The 7082-nt window shown below is 36.8% G+C and overlaps 1 long non-coding RNA gene across 2 annotated transcripts; it reads left to right on the forward strand.

The window, feature by feature from the left end:
- Nucleotides 1-220: 220 nt before the first annotated feature.
- Gm32729 lies at nucleotides 221-6863 on the forward strand. Of its 2 annotated transcripts, none has more exons than XR_383671.3 (3): nucleotides 221-252; nucleotides 1284-1370; nucleotides 6747-6863. It is a non-coding gene; the product is annotated as a predicted gene, 32729 (long non-coding RNA). The 2 variants fall into 2 exon arrangements; XR_383670.3 differs by having other exon boundaries at nucleotides 239-459.
- Nucleotides 6864-7082: the final 219 nt, after the last annotated feature.

The following is a 7082-nucleotide window of genomic DNA, read 5'->3' on the forward strand; positions in this document are numbered from 1 at the left end:
AAAAAGGAAACGAACTGGGACTCAGACACACAGGAAAGAATTCTGTGGTGATAGAGGCAGAGGTCAGAGTAATATGTCTATATGCCTCAATACATCAAGTATTCCCACCAACCATTAGAAGAATCAAGAGGGCTCCTTTTCTAGAGCTTTCAGATAGAGACACAGTTTGAACATCTGTCCTCCAGAACTATCAGACAATGCTTTTCTGTTGTCCTTAGCAACCATGTTGTGATGAATCACTAAAGAAACTTCGTATGTACCTCTTATGCCCCCCAAATAATTTTAGAGTACGGAACAATTTTATAGTTCGTATGGGCCTTTCTGAAATTAAACTGACAAGAGGAAAGCATGAACTGACATAAGAAATATGAACAGGAGAATTTAACACAGCATCAGACCTCTCCTGAAGAAATAGGGTAACAAAGCCCCAGGGTTTGATATGACGTCGAGCAAAGATAGGTAACTATGGGAAAACAACTATATGATGTGGGGGGATGGGTGAGGTAGAGGGAGATAAGAATTATTTAAATAATACTTGTTTGTGCAGAATTTTCTAGGCATTGACTCCTTGATGAACAACTCATTTTTCTCCTAGTACTGGAAGGGCATTGTTCACATGGCCTTTCAATCTCCTGTTTTAGAAAGAACAGGGGAGATTTGGGTGGCATTTTGGCCTCTGCTGTTTTGGAAGTAGCTATAGCTCAAAAAATAGACCTTATACCAATGTAGTGAATTTCACAAGGTATATTTTTTCACACGTACAAACTTTCTAACTGTAAATAAGCTACTCCAACCTTTTGCCTAGTCTAACAAAGGAGAAAAAATAAATCAAGTACAAGCCAGCATGTCTTATTTCTTTAGAATAAAGAAGAGAAAATGAGAGGGATAAAGATGACTGGCTTTAGAATGTTACAGTTTTCTCGTCAGTTCCCACAAAGTTTACCCATTACTACCACCACCTAAAATACCCACTTGAAGGTAATCTCACAGCTTCCAGTACAATTTCATTTGACCTTTAGCTAAAGACCACCTCTACTGGGCAACTGACTTTGTCCCATCTACTTAAGCTGTTTCAGAAGGCAAGTTTGACGCTGTTCCTTTCATTGGTCAGCTGGAGAATCGAAAAGCTGTTCATCCTAAAGGAAGCCAACCTTAAAGGGCCAACTGAGGCAATAACAAAACTTATTTCATATGTTTTTCAGAAAAAAAATATGCAGGGAAGAAAAATGAAAATAATAAAATAGTCTGTTTACCTGAAAAGTATGTTTTTTGTGTGTGTGCAGAATACTATGTTTACAGAGTCAATACATCATGTATGCCAATGAGCAGAAGTGAAGCATGCTTCTTCCACACATTGTTTGACATGAAAAGTGAGTATCTTATTGGCACTGGATAATTTAACCTTATATAGTGGTGTCTAGAGTATATTAGTAGCACGCCATGCAAGAAGGAGATTATTCAGCAATTTGTGTACCAGAGAGAAGCGGTCCAAAATAATTCAGGAGACAGACATGTGCAGGAGGAATGAAGTTGCTTTATGTCAGATGAATACAACTGACATTAAGGTAATAGTGATTGAAATCAGATAAAGCTAAAGAATCCTGCTACCCAGTTGTTAAATGTTGGTTTGTATGTCAGAGTTGTGGACAATGCCATGGAAATATTGATCCAATCACACACACACACACACACACACACACACACACACACACACACACACACACATACCACCACCACTACCACCACCACCACCATATCACACTCAAGGACATATTTACTGCTGTGAATGACAGAGTGATGTGGTTAAAAGAAATAGTTCTGGAGCTTAAGTATCTGATACCCAGTTTATTGTTTACTGGTGTTCAAACTGTACCTGTCACATAGCAATTATATACCTTTTATCTAATCTACACTGTTGTGACAAGCATTGAAAAGGATGATGCAGGCAAAATACAGTTCAAGGAAGAAAATCAGGAAAATCCATATCAGATTCCACCAACACTATTTCACACAGGTACATGCATGTCCATTTGGGTACACACTTGGAACTATAAGCCTCTTCAAATGAGAGTTTTATAACCCTAACAAAAGCTTAAAATTTAAGAAGATCATATTTATTTTTAATTTTAAAATATTGTGAGATGAAACTCAGGGAAATTTCTCCAATTCTAATCTTAAAGAAATGATTAGTTCACTAATAGATGCTGCTGTTCCATACTGAGAAATCCTGTCAGCTAAGCAGCTGAGAGAGAACAGCATTGTCTCCTCTGCCCATGTGAGGGTCATTTGAGTCACACAATAAAAGTGGGAATAATAGGACTAACAGCAAACTAAAGCAGAAGAGATGAGGGAAGCTAAAAGCAGGTCAATTTGTGTGGCTCAACAGATTGTAGAGCAAAATACTATAGACCTAAAACAAATCTCAATTTCCATTCTCTGGTGTCCAATGAGTATTTTTCACTTCTCTGAGTATTTGTGTTGTATTGGTTGCCTCTCATTTCAACAATAAAGCAAAGGACTTTATACTATTTGATGAGTAACTTTTAAAAAAAGAAGTCTTTGGGATTTTTAAAAACTAGAAAACAACAATATAACTTATTACTACACTCATTATAGGTCTGACATGAGGATAGAATAAATGAAAGCAGAAATTCCAGTCTAAAGATGATGAGGATTCCATTCTAGGTTTAATTATTGTGGTGTTTTAATGCATCAGTCACATAAGTCTGTCTTATATTTCTTGGGTCATGTCCCTCACTTTATAATTCACATAAAGCAGCAAACTAAAGATCTATATACTATGTTTTTGTCCCTTGTAATTTCTTATAGAAAATACACATTACAAAAAAAAGTATGACATTTAGGAACTTGATTTCCTCAGTATTGATCAGTCTTTCAGTTCCACAAATGAATGCACTCGCAAGATGGTAGGAAGAAAGGGAATTTTTCAAGTAATAATAGTATTGACTGTATTTTTAAACAGACATTATACCCTTCCTTTTCAGATAAGTGCATGGTACTTCTCGTCTACCATAACATCTACCAGGGTAGAAGGACCTATGATTGCTGAAAATATTGATGCCCATTGATATGTGTTGACTGTTCCTTCCTTTTCCATTGCTGTTAGCCCATCCCTATTATTTTCTCCGAACAATAAATGTGTATGAAATGGCACCAGCCACTCCCAAGCTATACAATCCTCCATATGGTCCTACCATCTTTCCTTTTCTTATTGACATGGGAGAATAACATGACAAAAATTTAAACTCTTAGCAAATGATTGTTCAGAATCCACAGTAACAACTAAGCAGAACTTTTTCAATGTATTTGATCTGACAGTGACAGTTCTGTAGCCATGGCAATAATAATCACTGGAACTGCTCAAGAATATCAGCCAATCAGTAACAGCTCTCGCTTCTCAACATCACCCACCAGAGAATGGACTTTTGCAAGAAACATGTTCTGAATATCAAGTTCTCAATGATGGTATTCCCCTAGCAACCACCCTCAGTAGCTGGTGTCAACATAACCCTGTCTTAGCAACCCATAAATCCCACGACTGCACTCTTCCTAACAGCCCTAAAACAGACCAAATTTTTCCTTGCTTAAAGAGTGTACCTGATCCACAAAGCTTTTTCTCTCTTTAATAAGAGTAGCATCATAAACCTTATGTTCCACATAATAAATAATGATCTTGTCTTTTGATTGGTAAAGTCAGAATATGGTGAGATTGGGGATATTAAGTCAGCTGAGACCTCCAGTGAGAAAGATATGGTTCGCAGACATAGTGGACCTATCATAGACATGTGTCATTTGCATAAATTACTGCAATTCCTGAGGGATCATCTAGATTAGGTTAACAGAGGTGAGAACAGCCAAACAGCCCTCTCAGTCACAGTAGGTGGAACCATTCCATGGTGCTGGGGTTCTGGGCTGATTAATGCAAAGGCATGAATCTCTCTCTGCTTCCTAGCTATTTGCAATGTGACCACCCACTTTTTTTTTTTTTTACAATTATCATCCAAATTTTATTGGACATTTTATTTATTTACATAAATAGTCTTTTTTTTTAATGTATATACTGTAGCTGTCTTTAGACACACCAGAAGAGGGCATTGGATCCCATTACAGATGGTTGTGAGCCACCATGTGGTTGCTGTGGATTGAACTCAGGACCTCAGGAAGAGCAGACAGTACTCTTAACAGCTGAGCCATCTCTCAAGCCCCATTTTTACATTTCAAATATTAATCCCCTTTCCCTCCTCAAACCTCCTATCCCATCCCCCTTCCCACTGCTTCCATGAGGGTGCTCTCCCACTTATCCACCCACTCCTACCTCACCTCCCTGGCATTCCCCTACACTGGGGTGTCCAGCCTTCAGAAGACCAAGGTCCTCTCCTCCCATTGATGCCAGATAAAGCCATCCTCTGCTACATATGCAGCTGGAGTTATGGGTGTCTCCATTGGTTGACCATCCACTTTATAAGATGTTCTGCCATACTGAAATGTCCCCTTGAACTCTAAGCCAAAATTAACCCTTTCTTAAGTTGTTGTATTCAGATATTTGGACAGATCAGGAAGAAAACTGAACAATAAGATGCTGACATGGAATAATTTACAGAACCTGTAATAGTAGTAGAACCTGACACATTTATACAGAGTATAAATCTAAGTTATAACCATAGAAAATTACACAATGGAAACAGTAAAATTTTACCTCTAGTTTCTCAGATAAACTGAGATTTCCCCTTTTGGGATCAGATGTCTTTGTATTAATGTAGTCATTAATACAGTTTTAAATTTTAACTTTGTTATTTCATTGGAAATTTATTTCTAAAAAATAAAATACTTCTGTGTATTTTTTTATAAAACAATAGTGATATCATGGTTAAAAAATATACCAAAACAGGACATTAAAAAGAGATAATATACAATACAATAGAAATTGATAAATTTTAATTTGGGGAAAAATTTCCTCTATGAGAATTCAGATTCAGTTTCAAGCTGAGAATATTTAGGATAAATTTGTCATTAATACCTGTTGAATTTCACAAATATGTAGTTATAACAAAGGGTAAATCATAAGTATATAATCTATCTAGTTTGATATATCAGCATTTTTAATATTATCATTTCATATTAAATCTATGTGTTTTGAAGGAAAGTTAATTATATCATTTATCATGGAAACCCACTGACTTTTTAAAACAGTATATATTTAGGATATGCGCTATATAAAGAGTAATTTAAGTTTTAATGTTCCAGAAAAAAACATTATTAGATCTACCTTTAAATCTAAAAGTAAGAAGAAAACACTTGGCCTGTGAGATAGTTTAACTGATAAAATGCTTGCAGGGCAAGCATAGGGACCTGAGAATCATCTCTAGTCCCTCAGGGGGGTCTGTTCAATCCCAGTGCTGTAGGGGAAGTGATGGGAAGATAGCTACGTCTAGCTGGATTGCTCACCCAGTGTAGTTATCAGATATAGCCCAGTAAAGACTTTGACTCAAACAAAGTGAATGCCATTTTTAGGAACAACATTCTAGGTTGGTTTCTTCTGGACTCCACATACACATGCAAATGTTACCTGCACACACACACACACACACACACACACACACACACACACACAGAGAGAGAGAGAGAGAGTCAAAAAGAAAATAGAAAAATTTAATGCTAAAATAGCAATAAAATGTCACCATGGTAAATAGTAGCAGAGAAATGTAAAATATGAGGAAATTACAATCAAGGAAACAGAGTGTATGGAATGATACATTTAAATGAAGACTTGAGATACAGGTTAGAAATCCATAGCTGACCCTGGCTGTAAGTCACATCACCGAGGCAGAAGTATTGCCTGTCCTTTTGCAAGATAAAGCTGTTGCCTCGGTAATGTGATTTGCCATCTTCCTGATATGCACCATCAGTACCCTCCCTCCCAGCAGGAGAGGAACAGGGAGGTTATGGTTTAGGATCAGCTTTCCAGCTTTATCCACTCACTTAGGCAGTGTAATGTAACCTAAATACTTCTTCTAACAAGTCTTGGATAGTTGAGCCTTCAAAGCGCACAGGTCACTGTAAATTAATTCAGAGCCTACACATCTCTCTGAATTGTTGGCCTATGAAGGCCCAGCCTTGTCGATACCTTAGGCAGAATCTTCCTCAGAATGGACTAATGTTCAGTATTTTATTTCTTCTACATGGGTCAGAGCTTCAATCTAAAGCACTGAACCTCAGCCCGGGATTAATAGTGGTGAAAATTGTTAGTTAACTAGATCTGATAGAGCAGCCGAATGATACGGTTTGATTATAGGCCTCATAATTCACTGGGAAAAAAATCATTAGTCAACATTTTCAAGCGACACTCCCTTTCTAGTAATGGCCAAGGCACAGTGACACGTCCCGTGCCTGTGATTACTTTCCTCACTGGAAAATTTCCGTGGGGAAAAGATTATGAGAAAATGCAATCTGTTACTCCATATCTCACGTAAAAGTGTAGGCGGCAACAGGATTCCACAAAATTTCCCAAAGTTATAATGAAGCATATAGCAGAACAAAAACTACCTGGAACTATTATTTATTTTGTAAAGTGAAGTCAGACCTTTTAATAATAATAAAAAAAAACCTTTATCTTCAATTTCATTAAGCAATATTAAAAAGCAGTAGAGCTGCTGGGACACATGGGAATATAGTGCACATATCATTTATATGCAGTTGTGCATAAATCATTTCTCTTTTTTTTTCAGATGAATAGAATCAGCACTCCATGGCTCTTTCAGAAAATACCCACTTAACTCTCAAGAATAGCCCTATAAAAGGACGCTTATCAAACTCTCTAGAATAAAATCAGTTCTAAATATGAAGAGTTGGCCATTCTGTGGGCATTTTTTCAACCCGTTGACTTAATGGACTTAATATCATCGCCATCATTATTACTTAAAATAAACGGAATAATGGCTGTGTCTTGGGAAAAATAATAAATTAACTGTCAGAGTCTATGAATGGGAATATAGCTAAAGTCTATTTTTTTAAGCTCCCTAATTGAAAAAGTCATTATAGTCAGTAGTCACTTTCTAAAACAG

The sequence above is a fragment of the Mus musculus genome, chromosome 14, assembly GCF_000001635.26.
Source record: "Mus musculus strain C57BL/6J chromosome 14, GRCm38.p6 C57BL/6J".
NCBI lineage: Eukaryota > Metazoa > Chordata > Mammalia > Rodentia > Muridae > Mus > Mus musculus.